This window comes from Rhyacophila brunnea, unplaced genomic scaffold, assembly GCF_057557595.1.
Source record: "Rhyacophila brunnea isolate RB1 unplaced genomic scaffold, BYU_Rbru_1.0 scaffold_20, whole genome shotgun sequence".
NCBI lineage: Eukaryota > Metazoa > Arthropoda > Insecta > Trichoptera > Rhyacophilidae > Rhyacophila > Rhyacophila brunnea.
In genome coordinates, this window is record NW_028232860.1 from 26,457,598 (window position 1) to 26,473,471 (window position 15,874).

A 15,874-nucleotide genomic window follows, 5' to 3' on the forward strand; every position below is an offset into this window, starting at 1 on the left:
GTGTATGGAAGTGTACAAAGTTTGAATAATTTTGAATTTAATAATTATTTGTTGTAAAAATAATTTTTGGGAATGTATTGGGTACTTAGGTTACCCTCCATGGATTGTCTATTATATTCGAACCGTACCTATTTGGCACCTCCTGCATAGTTCATAGTTGACAGTACTGCGGAGATGCCAAGGAGTTACGGTCAGTCAGTAATATTATTTAACCTGTAAGATTGGATAAACGCCTGATAATATTGGAAATAGTTTTGTGATAGTAGTTGATACTAGATGATTAAATAATTATATTGATAAGGCGGTGTTATTTTACAGATAAATGGAATATTTTCATAATATTACACGGCATGATTTATATTGAATCCTGAGTGGGAAATTATCTATTATTAATTAATAAAATTCTTTTTTTAAGTACATTTTTTGTTGTGGTTATGAAATATTCAATTCATGTATCAATTGAGTTATATACTTACAGACCGCATTTGTGTTTTAATGTTCACGAAATGAAGTCAAAACGTGTCATTATTCCTGTCTCCGCTTTCCATCCTTTTATCCATTTTCGATATTTAAAATACAAAAGCCGATCGCCAATATTAACTCAATTTAGAAAGCGCTTCAGAGAGTATTAAGAGCCATTAGTTAAAATTTGTCACAATTAAGTATGACGCCTATAGCATAGTGATCTATCTGCATGGGCGCGAAACCCGAGAGATGCAGGCTCGATTCCTGCTGGGTGTCTTACTTTTTTCAAAAAAGATTTTTCTATTATTTATAATATATTTTCTCAGAAGTGTTTTCAAAATTATGTATGTTCAATAATTAGAATGTTAGGTTCTTAAATCTTATGAATTATTCGTTGAATAAAAAAAATGATTAATTAAATCTTATCATTTGTTCTTAGATACATCATTATGACTGTACATTATACATTTCTGAAGGTATAACAGAAACCTGAAATTCATATAACCGTGAAGCCATAAGTTCATCATTAAACACCTGAATAATCTTGAATTGCGTTAAGTTTGCGTCACTGACTGTCAATAGATCTATTCCAACATAACGCATAACTCCAAAATCTGGATAAATATTCCATGATGTATTCGAAAAGTTACGATTCTCGTGAAATGAATATGTCAAAAATAACATGTTAACAGCGCCTGTGGCGATCGCATTATACTAGATAAGTCCAGGAGCTGTCATTATAGGCAGAATATTTAGCTGTACATATTACACAAACTATTTTCTTCAAATTAGAATGGCAATGTATCTTGCTATAGGTATTATTATGCGGAATTATATTCTTATTTTGACAGTATATTGGTATTATATGTGACATCGGAATCTGTGCGGTTCATCTCAATTAATATTGCGACGATTTAACGAAATGGCGGCATTGCAACAGCTGATTGCTTAGCATCAGAACACATCTTCCGCATGCGCTATAATTTTTTAGGTTAGTCGAAAGTCATTTTGACAATGAATTAATAAAAGTCAGTGGCAGTCTGCACATGCAGAAGCACTCTGGTCAAGTTATTCTGTATTGAATAAACGTTTTCGTTTGACAGATGTTACTTTGCGATCTCGATAACCCTTGTGCACTGTAACAAAGTTGTTATCTCAATTCAGAAAGTTGATTAAAATAAAATTTATGTTGTTATGTAGTTGGAATAGATCTACAGGTGGATATATTATGAAAAACTTGCTTTAGGTCAATTTTAAGAAAGAATAAGATACTAGGTATATTTATTTAGTTTGAGTCAGTAGTCAGTAAAAATCAGCAAACGTAAATAATATTGTTTTGAGGTATTTGCAATCACAGATTTTACAATTTTGAATTTATCGTAATTTTGTGTACCTAATCACTTAAATGGTGTTCATTTGTAACATTCCAAATTGTTTATATGTTAGCAAATGCCCTTTTGGCTTAACGCACTCTACAGAGATACGAGGTGAATACTAAATTTACCTTTTTTGTTTACAATATCAACATGTCAAAGAATGATGTAGGTACTCATTTATTAAAAATTTTGTGACCAGAACAAATTTGAAATTATTTTATTGATGTTATTGAGAAGTCAAAAGTCAGTTAAGGTTAAAATAACTAATATTCGCGCGATACTGTTACTGATTCGTACATTTTGTATTTTAACATACTATATTATGTTTGCACTGAACAATAATATATAGCTAGTTCGTTTAAATATAATATTTTTCTTTTTGTTAAGGCGTAAACATAATATGGTTTTATATAAAAAATGTTATTGTAAGATACAGTAATCTGAAAATTATTTTAAATGTCAAGGTTGATTTATATTGCATTGTAAATATTGAATTTAGTATTTTTTTTTATTTAGAAGCCAAATTAATGCAGTTTAATTATAGAATGCCAAGATATATTCTATTTCTTTGTTTTGGTTCTGTTTTGGCTTGTAGATTACGTTATCTTCCGCTTCTATTTCGTGACATTTTTAACCCATTGAAGATACAAGCAACCTGATTAAATTTTAAAAGAGTTTATTAATACTGCTACAAAATTTGTGTAGGTATTGAAAACCTTCAATTTCTACTTTTAAAAAAAATAAATATGTTACATTATATAAACATTTTTACCAATGACAAGTGTCAAATTGGCTCCAATTGTCTCCAATGGTTTAACTGTATTGTTGAAGGGCATGTCGTACCTACTATGTAATATGTAATGGATTGTTTAATTTTTTTTCTTATTTAATTGATATTTTCCACAGTTCTAAAAGAATCATGGCCACCGACACATGTCACAAAATCTTTCTCTACTGTTCTCCCAAGTCGATGATATGTTTTTTTATAATTACAACTTTGCAAGTATCGAATGTTAAAATAACCTCAGAGGTAGTGGACTGGAAACTATTCTTCTTTTGGGTTGTTTTTTATTTTCATGATTTATATTGATCAGCCAGCACCATTTGCTAGTCACTTTAAAGGGATTAACTGTCAATTTTTGATTGAACTACTTCATCATCATTTCCGGCACCACAATCCTTGACTAGTCTTAGCTTCTATCAAACACAAAAAATCCATTCTGGTCGATCGTACCGACGCTTTCCAATTGCTTTGACGTAGCCTTTTCTCTTGCCTTCGAGGGATTGATACAGACGTTGCCTTGCTGGTAACGCCTCTGGCATTTTATGTATGTAACCGATCCAGTCCACTTTCATACTAATAATCATAATAATTATGACCATTCGATAACCACTTGTGGGTGCAATAGGTCACAATACGTTATAGGTGAAAACCCTTAGTTATACCTGCAGGCAAGGTGTGTATTGCTTTAACGAAAGTGCGAGGTAACTGGGTATGGGGAATGAACTTGCGATATTCCGCAATTGGAGTGACTAAAATCTAAGGGTAAATATAAAAGGCACCTGCTATATTTTGTTAATCCCTCCCCTACCGCCGCCTTAAACATCAATAAAAAATAACATGAATTTTTTTTCAAAATGGGCCCCCCCAAATCATTTTTAAGCGTGCGCACCTGCTGTGTTTTAATGTGTTTATTATTTGAATTAACACACCTCGCCTATATTAGCATAGTACCTACAACACAATATTATACACACGGACACGAAATCATATGAGTACATGTCGAACATTGGCCCCAGAACTAATATTTTTCTCGATGAAATATTGGACTTTGAACCTGCTTGATTTCATACGGGTTACTAAACAGTCTACTACTTTCAAGTATCAGATAATGCATAATTTTTTTTTGATTAACATCATCAGTTTATACACATTTTAGAAATTCTGTACATGTAGATAAAACCAATATTCACAGAGTATTATATTAACACTTGACATTTGAAATATAAATTCCTTCTCATTTTTCTTTTTAAATTAATGTCGCCTTATGTAAATCTATAGTCAAATTTTTACTATTAGGTGTAAATAAATAATTACTTTTAACTTGCTTCGTATACTTGAGGAATTGGGAATTGTATTGGAGTAAAATAAAATGGAACTATTTAATGTTTACTGTACGTTAATTTTGCCTGTAAATATTAACCCACTATGTCACAAAGTATTTTTAATAGTCTATCACTAAAAAAATAATCCTTTAAAATATAATGATGTTTTTAATGATTAATTTTGTGGACAATATTATTTATCTCTAGGTAGGTAATTAATTCGGCAAAAAAAGATAAGTTCATTAAGAGGTCATCCATTTTAGACGTCATACTCGGAGAGGCAGAGACAGTGATGAGTCATTAAGTAGGGGTTGTAGAAAATATGACGTCACAAAACCAACGAAATATTAACTCATTGAAATTGATCATTTTCAATGAATTCGTCAAAAATGCTGAATATCGCATGGCGTCATGTATGGATGATCCCTAATTGTTAATTACGATATCTCTTTGATTTTTAGTAGAAGTAGAAAAATAGTAATTTGCTACACTAACTGCTAATTGCAATCTGTGCGCATCTATTCTATATACAAGACTGCTATCAGCAGCAATCGAGAGTAGTTTTTCATAATTATGTTTGTATTGAAGTATTATAATTGTTACAATAAGTTAGCCGTCTAAACAGTCAAAACTGTATCTCGCTCTAAAATTTAGCACAGTCAAGAAAGGTGCTGTTAAAACATAGCACTTATTGTAACAATTACAACTAACTTATAAGTGCTAATAAATATGAAAAACTACCCTCGATAGCTGCCGATAGCAGTCTTGTGTATAGAATAGATGCGCTGGTCAAAAAATTTAATCTGATATTAAAAAAAAACAAAATCCCAATTAATGTTATCTGTAAAAAAAATGTAGATTTTTAACATAAAATTATATTTTGACAATAATTGTATGAAAGCTAATCATGAAATATGGCATTTCAACATACTGTGGATCAAGAAATCGAGCGAGATTCCGGGTTTCATAATACTGGGATTTCAAACCATAACATTAAATTATTGGATCTAAAGTTTTATTTTCTAAAAAATGACCCAATTCACCATGTATATATTATTATGATTCAACAAGGCCTATTTATTTTGATAATGAGAATAATAAGTTTCTAAAAATGTTTTTTTTTACCACATATTTAATTCCAAATTAAATATTGTATTGTATAATATAATATAGGTATATTATTTATCAAACTGTAAAATAATATTTTTAATGAAATGCTTTTTGTAGGAATAATAATATATATTTCTATACTTAGAAATAATCATAATAACCAATGTATCACTCACTGTTTCTAATTTTTGATCTTATATTATGTTCAGAAACAATCAGTCATTCAGTAGGTAATTCACGTTGAAATTTACACATCTATATTGTATCCCCATAGAAAAGTGTTGTAACTCAAAAATAGTAAATTACAACAGAGAAAAGAAAATTTGACATCTGAGGCTTTTAGTTTCGTTGGTAATCTTCATATACCGTCATTTTGAGATTGTAATCGCGAAAAATTGTCAAGCACATTTAAAACTACAAATAGAATATTTTATTTTTGCAATTAGATAAAGCCAATCGCGAAATAAAATATTCTTAACGTCATTAATATTAATAAAAAAATCATGTTTAAACATAGTCGTAATATATAAAAAATGGCAGCTTTTAAAATAATATAAACGACATTGCAATCAATCTCCGATTAAATTCTATTTAAATGGAACTAAATTTTATGTTTTATACAATTGAAAAGTATTTCACTACCTGAAAGTGGGATAAGTCAAAAATCCTAGTTTCGAGCCTAGAGCGATTTTTACTCATTTGGAACATAGCAATTGTGTACTAACATTAATACCGTTTTCATCAGGGAAAGATTAATATTTTTACTTGATTATTCCGAAATAATCTGTTAAATCGAAAAATTTGAGTTATGACATTTTTGTATTGTATGTACAATATATTTTTATAATTATTATATTAATAATAAAAGCTTGGATATTGAGCATATTGTTTGGAATTGGATAATAATATAGTCTATTATCTACATGTTTCAAAAATTTAAAAATTTATACTTTTGTTAAGAAAGTTATATCCGAACATAAACGTTTTGAATGGCTGATTTATTTCTATATTACTTGTATTTTTCCCACATCACAATCATCAATAAACGATGGATTTATTCCTATACTTAATATAAAATTTTTATGTAGTTATTTTCAATATGCAAATGTCAGAATTCGCATTTCCACTAATAGAACTATTTTTTGTATAAACCACACGGTATGTAAAACCTACAACTATTTTATTTTGGATGAAAAATTAATGTAATTGTTGTTTTTGTTAAAATAGTTTTACGATGCTGTTGGATAATAAAGATATGACTATTTTTATAGTCACACTTTCAATGCTTGTTTATATTTTATTATTAACTGATATTTTTGTAATATTCTTTATCGGCGACCATATCGAGGCCTTAATGTCAAACAACACTATCTACAAAAGTGCAACTTTACAGGAGGGACAAAAAACGTTTTTTTAGTTTCTTGTAACTCAATGAAGGAGATGTTTATTTAAAGCCTAATGTTCATATTTTATAATTTGTTATGTATATTGTACACTTATCTTGCTTATGGTGATGCTAAAATCTATAGGTATGGTTTAAAAAAAATATGAAAATAGGGGAAACTTTATGTAGTTAACGTTAACTTTACTGACGATTTAAGAAGAAACTAGAAAAGATTGACAAAGTTGTTGACTATCATGTAGCCGAGAATTTAAAATAACATTATCTAAAAAAAAACTTTTTTGTAGATAACGTTGTTTGATTTTAAGCACTCGATATATACAATATTAATTAGACCCCTCTCTGGAAAAGTAACCTCATGTTGAAATCTTTGTTTTGAGATATTCTAAGTGCAATATCTTGTCATCGAGATTAAATTAAATTATGATTTTTGGCTGGTATTTGCCCCATGGTGGTCAAGCGGTAACGTGTCGGCCTATAATGTCATGGGTCTCAGTTTTGAAACCCGGGTCTGGTAAAATCACATGTTATTTAAAAAAACAAAAATCTGTTTGTGAGACAAAATTAGACAAAAATTTGGCACATTTGAACTTATTTATTGAAAAATAGAGTCGTTGTTTTATAATGCCTATTTTCCGAATAAGGGCTCAATTTATTCTCCGTTTGGTAGTTCTCTTGCATCTTCTTGAGACATCGGCATCTTGTAGAGATATGTTGAATACACCTTTTAGATTGTATTTAGTTTCCTTCGAAGATACAAAAGTCTGAAGAGAACAATAAAAAAAAAATTTAGAGACTTACAGATTCATATACTGGAATCATTCTACTATTTGTATTATTTGGTACAATGCCTATTTTAATACTAGTAAACAATAAATATCACTACAACTGCAATTCGCTTCTGCCGTACCCATGGTGCCATTGTAGAGAGTTTTCAGTATACCCCTGGGATCCCACAATTGGGTTCAACATCATATATATCTGCACTCCTGTTGTGACAACAGGCTGCATTGTCACAGGTAGAGTCAAACTCTAAAGAGACGATTCAAAGAATGTTTGTCATGTGTCATAAATGACAATATGTAATTAGTATTCATAATTTATCTTGACCTAACCGTTCAGTAATAAATTAATCAAAATGGAGTTGTGGAATGGGAAGGAATTCATTAATACAGGTGTGTGTTTTATTTGTCATGTTTATTAGTCACGAAATATTATGAAACGATATAATATTAATATTATTCTGAAATTAAAAAGAACATCATCTCAATATGACAAATTAATCTATATACATAATACGAATACCCTTTTAACATGATTTCATATGAAATATCCCCTATATCACAGATAACATTTAAATTAAAAATTAATTCGTACAAGTCAGTTTTGACACTTCTTTTTTTCTAACAATACGTAAACCTATTTTTTATACAATGACTAGAGACACATGATAGATAATTTTATTATTAATACTAGAAATCGCTACCTGAAAGCAACATTGACATAAAGTGAAAAGAGACGATTTTGGGATAAGTATGCCAATCGATTGCTGAAAATTTTATTTAATCACTGAGGTTTTTTTTTAAATTTGTAATACACCAATTTATAAGAAAAATACCAATATTGGATTTATTAAAAATTCGCACCGTGAGTGTAAAACCAACGCATCTGCCAATTTTTCAATATCGAGATAATATGCAAAACAACTGCAAAAGTCGTAAACCTGATAATGTAAAAGTGAAGTAACTGAAAGAATATGCAATATAATGTAGATATAAACCAAATATTTTTGGTTTTTTTTTAGAAACTCCATTTTTCCTAACAAAACGAAGACTTCAAACCCTAATAAAGCAAAATATGTCTTTTGCAGTTGCCTTGGTTTTACATTCACGGTGCGAATTGTCCTGTACGAAGCAACAGAGGGATAACTGAAATAACCCACTGTAAACAATCTCACCATTATAATCTATTGTAAACCGCAAAAAAAAACAAAATCAACATAAGTTGGCTCTCACATTTCTAAACTCGCCTCGTGTGCCGTACAGCCATAAATCAAACCTGAGAACGGCGATCCAGTGTTGCTTGTGAACACAGTGCACATCTACCTAGCGACAGTAGCGCATAGCCTTCGAAACGTTTATATATTATTTGGATGTGGCGATCGGCGAGCCGGTATAGGAATGACCAATTCGTAGGTGTTTGTATACGACCTCGCGTCTTCGACTTGGAGCCCGAGAAGCATGCAACTTGTCGATTGCAACAGCAGATGTTTTTTTCAAATGAAACAGTCGCATTCGACCAATCTGCGGAGCTCCATATGGCAACGTGTGTTTTGTGGATAATGATGACGTCACATTGATGTATTCGACACATTCGATGTGAGAGCCGGCTAGGTATTGTTAACGATTTGAGTTGTGTGAAACTAACATTAAAGTAAAATTATCTCGAAACTAGTATTTTTGACTTGTCCCACTGTCGCTTTCAGGTAGCGAAATCTTAATGTAAAAAATCTATATGACTATGGGAATTTTACAGATGTTTGAGATAGGATTAATTATTTTATTTTACAGTTGGCTTTGTCGTTGTAAATACAAATGACATGATACATGAATTTTATTCATAACAATTTTTAAAACGAAATTTTCACATATATGAGGGAATGATAGAAGAATTAGTATGACAAAAGGAAATAGTATAATAATAATTTTGTTAATAGAAACTAGATGTAGATGGAATAATAAAAAGATCTTTATAATAAATATTCCACATAGCGTGAGGTTCTAGAATTTTGACAGAAAACAAGACATATTTGGAATAGCGCCGAGTGATAGAAAGCGATGCCAAAGTTTTGATGTAAGTGTGAGTCAAGAATTGCGACTATAACAACAATCATATTATTTATCCTGACTTAGTTCAAAGTTAAATTGTTCCACAGTGGTATTTTTGTCAATTAGTAAATAATGATTTTGAATTCACGTCGGTACCTACATAATTTGCATAATACTTGGCTGCTGTCAACCAGCATTCACATTTGCCAGTACAGGTAGGTATAACACAATGTGGGCAAGATTGATATTAAAAAAATAAAATATGTTTTAAAGAAACTGATAATTTAAAAAGATATAAATGACATGTCCGATTTTATTTTTCATTGATTTATTTCAAAAAGCGGTAAAGCAGCTAATAGAAATATGCACATCGCTTACGTTTAAACGTTTGAAAATAAAATACAATGGATAAAAGAAGCTAGTGTGAAACCAACCCGTTACGCTTGACATACTAAAACGTAATTTCCCACGTGTATTGAATTGTGGACTGATCGGTTTTTGTTATTAGATGCCTCATATGAAGCACCTATTTCCAAAAGTTGACAACTCCATATATTATCAAATTCTAATAAAAAAATATGTACATATTATTCTATATAATATAATTTCACACAATATAATCGATGTTAAAACATTTAATAACACTGATAAATAAAAACGATACAAACAAAATGCAGTCCAATTTCACATTACTTGTAATATTGCAATTAAAGGTTGATTGGTTAACAAAAATCGGTCAATTGTTCTAATTTCAAAATGCAATGCGACAAGATGGACAACGTTGAAACATTCATCAGCTACACTTGAAGCACAAACATATCGCTTACCAGTAATTCTAACCGATTTAAGATTTCTACCACAGGCAGTCCTTGACTTTGCTATGTTCCACTTTTGTACAATTCGCTTTTTCATACATTTCTTAAAAATTAGATTTGGAAATATGAAGTGTTTGGAAATACCGTAATAGATAGGTACCTATATTAGATAAAGCGCATTAAATTGGCATTACTCATGAACAATGGAACTGGTAAAGTATTGGGAACTTAATAAAAAATGGGTAATGAGAAATGTCACTAAATATATTAAATAAAAACAAATAAATATGGTATAATACGTAACCAAAATGCATCAACTGAAGTACCTACATTGAATTATAGATGTCCTATTTGGAAATAGATGCTACATATTATTATACCTACATGAGGATTTTGTAATTGTAAAAATATATATTCTTACCGCTTTAAACAACCTTTTCTTAATTTCATTTGTTCGACTGTATTGTACACCCTCTAAAATTCTGGGAATCACTGACAGTTGCAGCGTTTATTCACAGTCCGATCTGAACTTCAAAATCTGTGATCTGCTACGGAAGCCTTCACATTCGTATTGCCGCTTGTTCACAAAATCTGTCATTCGAGACTCGTCATTTTGGCATTTGATAATTTTGCTATATCGGACCAAATGTAATTTTATGTGATTATTGTTGACATACATTATCTACCATGTACTTCCTTGCACCAAATGGAAATGTCTCGTCCAAACTCGAATAAGTACCTATACAAAATTCAAATTTATGTTAATTTCCATAAAATCAGTCAATATAACAACTTTATTAATGATGATTTAATTTCATAGAGGTTGGCAACACTCGAAGTTACTAATACTTATAAGTAAGTTAATATAACTTAAAATAACATAATATTATATTACACCAATTTATCAATAATTAGTCATATTGTGCTGATAAATATTAAATGTCAAACAAAATTGCAATTAAAACCAGATATACACAATTTATTGAAATGTATTACAGAAAACATGATCAATAAATAACATTTTGTCCTTACAAATTAATATTATGTTTATTGTTTTGTTATTTGAAATAAAATATAAATAATATTGCAGTGATATCGCAAAATATCAATGAAAATAATGAAGTCAGTGTGACTGTATGTATGTTGTGAATAAATTCTACTGATTTTAGACATCTATTTTTGATATTGGTAAGTTTTCAAATTGGTCTTATGTGTATTATCTTGAACATGCGTATAAAAAAATCATTTTTATAATTTAATATTATTAATTATAATACAATTACTAGTTTTCTTTGCGTCATGGTCTGTCGTATTGTTATTTAGATACATAAAAAATATTATCAAACATAGAAGTATACTTACTTAATATTATTCGAATCAAAAATATGAAACTTATTGAAGGTACGTGTAAAAAAAGTATTAAAAATGGAATGCTAAAACATTTTTTAAGTTTTGAAGACAACTTATTACATTTTGTGATTCCACGTGATAATATTTCCTGTAACTTATAGGGTAACCCCCAGGAGCGGCTCTACCTCAAGGGTTCATAGGGACCATCCCCACATCGATATCATGTCAAAAATACACATCTGACCATTTTATCATTGTCATAATATACCTACTTGATTACATGATAATGAACTATTTAATTTATTGTATCCATCTATACCCGTCGCAATTTATAGAGATATTTATTATTTTTACACTCCAGTCCGATCCCCTCGCCGCAGTACAAATCTCGTTCTACAAAGGATGTGAATGCATTGGGGAGCGAATCAAATAACCCATAGGTGAGTTAAAACGCTCGCTGTATGTCATTGTTCAAAACTGATAATGGTGAGTCTATAATAATAAATATTATTAATTAAGTTAATATTTTTAAGCACGCTTTTTAGATGTTAATGTATAATGTGAGAAAGTAGGTCGGTATGTATAGTTAAACGAAACCCCACCATCTAGTAAGTCGTCGAGCCGCCACTGGTAACCCCGGTAACCAATGAAGAAGCATACACAGTGGCGCACCCAGGGGGGAGGGGCCAAGGGGCCCTGGCACCCCCCCAAAAATGAAAATCATCAGAATGATTTTAAACATTGAAATTGAAAGCCAATAAACTATACCTTTAGGCTTAGACACATAAAGACACGGCAAAAAAATTAATTGTAATAATTCTCCAGCACCCTTTTTAGAAAAATGTCTTAGATTTTATTTTCTAACACAAAAATTTCGAAACACTAATGTCAGGTTTTTTTAGAAACACAATCCCTAATGGAACTGTCAAAAAATTCTCGGTGTCCACCCGAATTCCGGAGTGGTGTAGGTCATGGCTGGGGAGGGCTAACAGAGCTGTAGCCTGGGGGCCCGGTATGTCGGGTTGACCAGATAAGTGAGATAACACACACATCATAAATTAGCTTTAATAGTAAAAAAAAGTCGCTATTATTCTTCATGGCCATGAACATTTTCAATTACTTGTATAATTGTGCAATATATTTTTGATTATTATGTGTCGATACTCGACAGCTCTATTATTAAAGTAGATGTATTAAAAATCGCCAATAATTCACTGTATAAGTACCCTTAATTTAAACTGAAACACAATTTGAAGAACGTCAATGTAGTGTTTCAGACTGCCTTTAATCTTAGCGGTAGGTAGGGGGCCCGCCAAATATCGTAGCCTGAGGGCCCGTTTCAGGATGTGGGGACCATGGTGTAGGTACACCGAGTGCAATAGACAAAAGACCGATAAACGAGAAATTAGGCTGTGAAGAAGAAAAAGATCCTATGGGACTAATTTACATTCTCCTCCTTGGGCCCCCCCCAATATTAAATCCTGGGTGCGCCACTGAGCATACACATACGTAATTATGTGTATGAAGGGAAACGGGAGAATAATGTAAAAATTCACTACTTTTCAGGATAGTTAAAAGAAGATTGAGTTTTGGATAACTCTGTATATGCATTTCTATGTTTCTGTGAAATTTACTAATTCAGCGACATTGATTCAACTTGTCCATTTGTCCTTTATGCATGTATTTATTACAGTTTACTTGGCCCAAATCCAATGTGTTTTTCAATTTTAAACTTACTTACTGTTTCCTCTCGCACATAGATTTTGAAATTTGTTATTGATTGTTTTCATTGTAATATACTGACGGAAACTTGTTGAATGATAAATTAACAGTCTTGGCTAAGGAGACTATGAGTTATGCAAAACGGTAAATCACGTTCAGACGGAGCATATAAACCAAATTATGAAGGTACTTTGACAGATTTTTGACATGCCCTGAATACAAATACACATTGATTTTAAAACCAAAATGTGAATTTATTTAGTAAGCAGGATTTGAATCTGTGTCACTCCGATCATACACCAACCTTTGCTCCACGGTGTGAGGCTACTAAGAAGAATGGGTATTGGTATACTTGTACAACGTAATGTAATAAATTAGGCAGAGCTGCAGTTCTTTCTTTTTTGGTATGTTTTAAATGCTGGACGGCTAGAGGTCCACAGACAAAAATTCGGCAAGTGTCTGTCTTCTCAACTGTATTAAACTCTATAAATATTTCATAAATAATTAAAACATTTTTCTCGCAATTTAATTATCAACGATTCTTATTACCTAGTAACAGTATTGATAACCACCAGATAATATTATATCCTCCAAACCCCCATAAAATTAAAGATGGCGGCTTTTAACAAACAGCTGATAAAGCAGCACATCAACTGTCAAATGAATTTCTTACTAGGAATTTCAAAAGCACTTCAAGGTTTTCTTTCAATAGATAATTAAAACAATGTAGAGTATGTTTGTTTTTTTTTTCAAAGTTGCCATGTTGTTTTTTTAACATTGTCTGATGCTTCCCAATAAAGTACCTAACTTTATTAACACACTTTTATCAAGTATAAAACATCATGGTACAGATTCTGATTACTAATAATATTATTTAGCTTATAAGCTCTCTTCTTGGATTTTATCTAAGACACCGAATGTTTTCCCATCGGCACTCGGCTGTCTCGAATGCGATTTACTGCCTCCCGGAGCCACTGCAGGATTCGGAGGCGCCGTTCTATTCAGTAGATAGTCTAAATCGTGAGATATCAGATCCAGCATGCCGTCCATATTGGCTTGATCTTCAGATTCTGTATCACAGTCTTGATTGGAATGTTTATTATCACCCGAGTCGTCTTGCTCGGATACAGCCCTACTCTCGTCTTCCGATTCGGTGGTCGGGGAATCTTTTAACTGCGACTCCTTACAATATATCGGATGCGCTTCTTTATTTTTTAAACAACTCTTCATAGGAGCAGGAGGGTGCGGTTCTATCGCTTCATGTTTAGGCTTCCCTATGCAAAGTACACAATTATCTGCCGTATCCATACCGGATAGATCATATTTATGATCGGAATAGGGCTCGAAATCAACAGAACAAAGCAGAATGGGCGGTTCTTGGGGGCCAGGTGGAGGTGCTGTCGTTCTACTGAGAATCCCAAGCTCCACACACACTCTGGTAACGTATTCCTGAGGATGCTGCAGGGGCGGGTCCGAGGATGGAATGGAAGTGGCGCAGGATGGCACCAAATCGCAAACACTCGACACAGGGCCTCCTAATGAGCTAACGGTCGACCGCTCCGGACTGTCCATTCCCGGTGGAATGTTTTTAAACTCGACACTTTTCACTATGTCTGACTGCTTTGCCATCAACCTGTAAATATTATAAAATTACATCAGTGTTGTAATTATGCTAAGTATTACATTCAACATTTGCGATGTACACACAAGTAAAATGCAGCCGTATTTCACGTATTCCATATAGAGTCATTAACGCTTATGTGGACTGCATAAATGAAATCTCATACAAAATGCACATTAGAAAATTGGGACTTTAATACTAGAAGTAATACTATGACCCAATGGTGAAGGATGGAGGTAGGCTGTTAGGATCTGAGATAAATAGTGCACACTAAACTTTGTCAGTCAAACGTATTTGTTTTCATTGAACTAAGACTACTAAGTGTAGATAGTGTTTGCTCATAGTTTATAAAATTCAATTAAACCCTGCCTAATCTAACTATCCAAGCCATAGTAGATACCTAATAGTATAAAATTATTTGTTTATTTATAAAATATCTATAGATAGATGAATATTTTTTATCGATTATGGGTTGGTGGGCAGGGCTTAATATATTTTAAAAAACACCATCTGTAATAATATTATTATGTATTCTTAATTCAACGAAAACAAATATGTGTGACTGAAAAAGTGTGCACTATTTCTATCGGATCCCCCATAGCATACCGAAATTATTATGGTTTGGTTTGGCAGGGTTTAATTGAATTTAAAAACTAACCAGCACTATCTGGAAATTGTATTCTTAGTTAAATGAAAACAAATAAGTATGACTGATAAAGGTAAGTGTGCACTATTTATGTTGAATCTTAACAGCCTACTTCCATCCCCTCGCCACTGCTATGACCAGTAGCTTTTTCCTCCTGGGTAAATTTTTGCTGGAATAGTTACCAAATCCTACGAAATTAAAATAACGTTTTAAAAAATTCTGTACTTTTAATTATTTGTAAGAAACATCTACAAATTGTTTTTTTGATCTTGTTTGTAGGTACTACACACTAAAGGTTAATCATTCATTGTAACTATTTTGCTTTTGTTGGTGCCATTAAAACATGTAAATATTTAAAGTATTTTACAAGGAATCTTCTAATAGCTTAGTATACATACAAATTCGAAATTTACAACATTTCTCCTTAAAATCA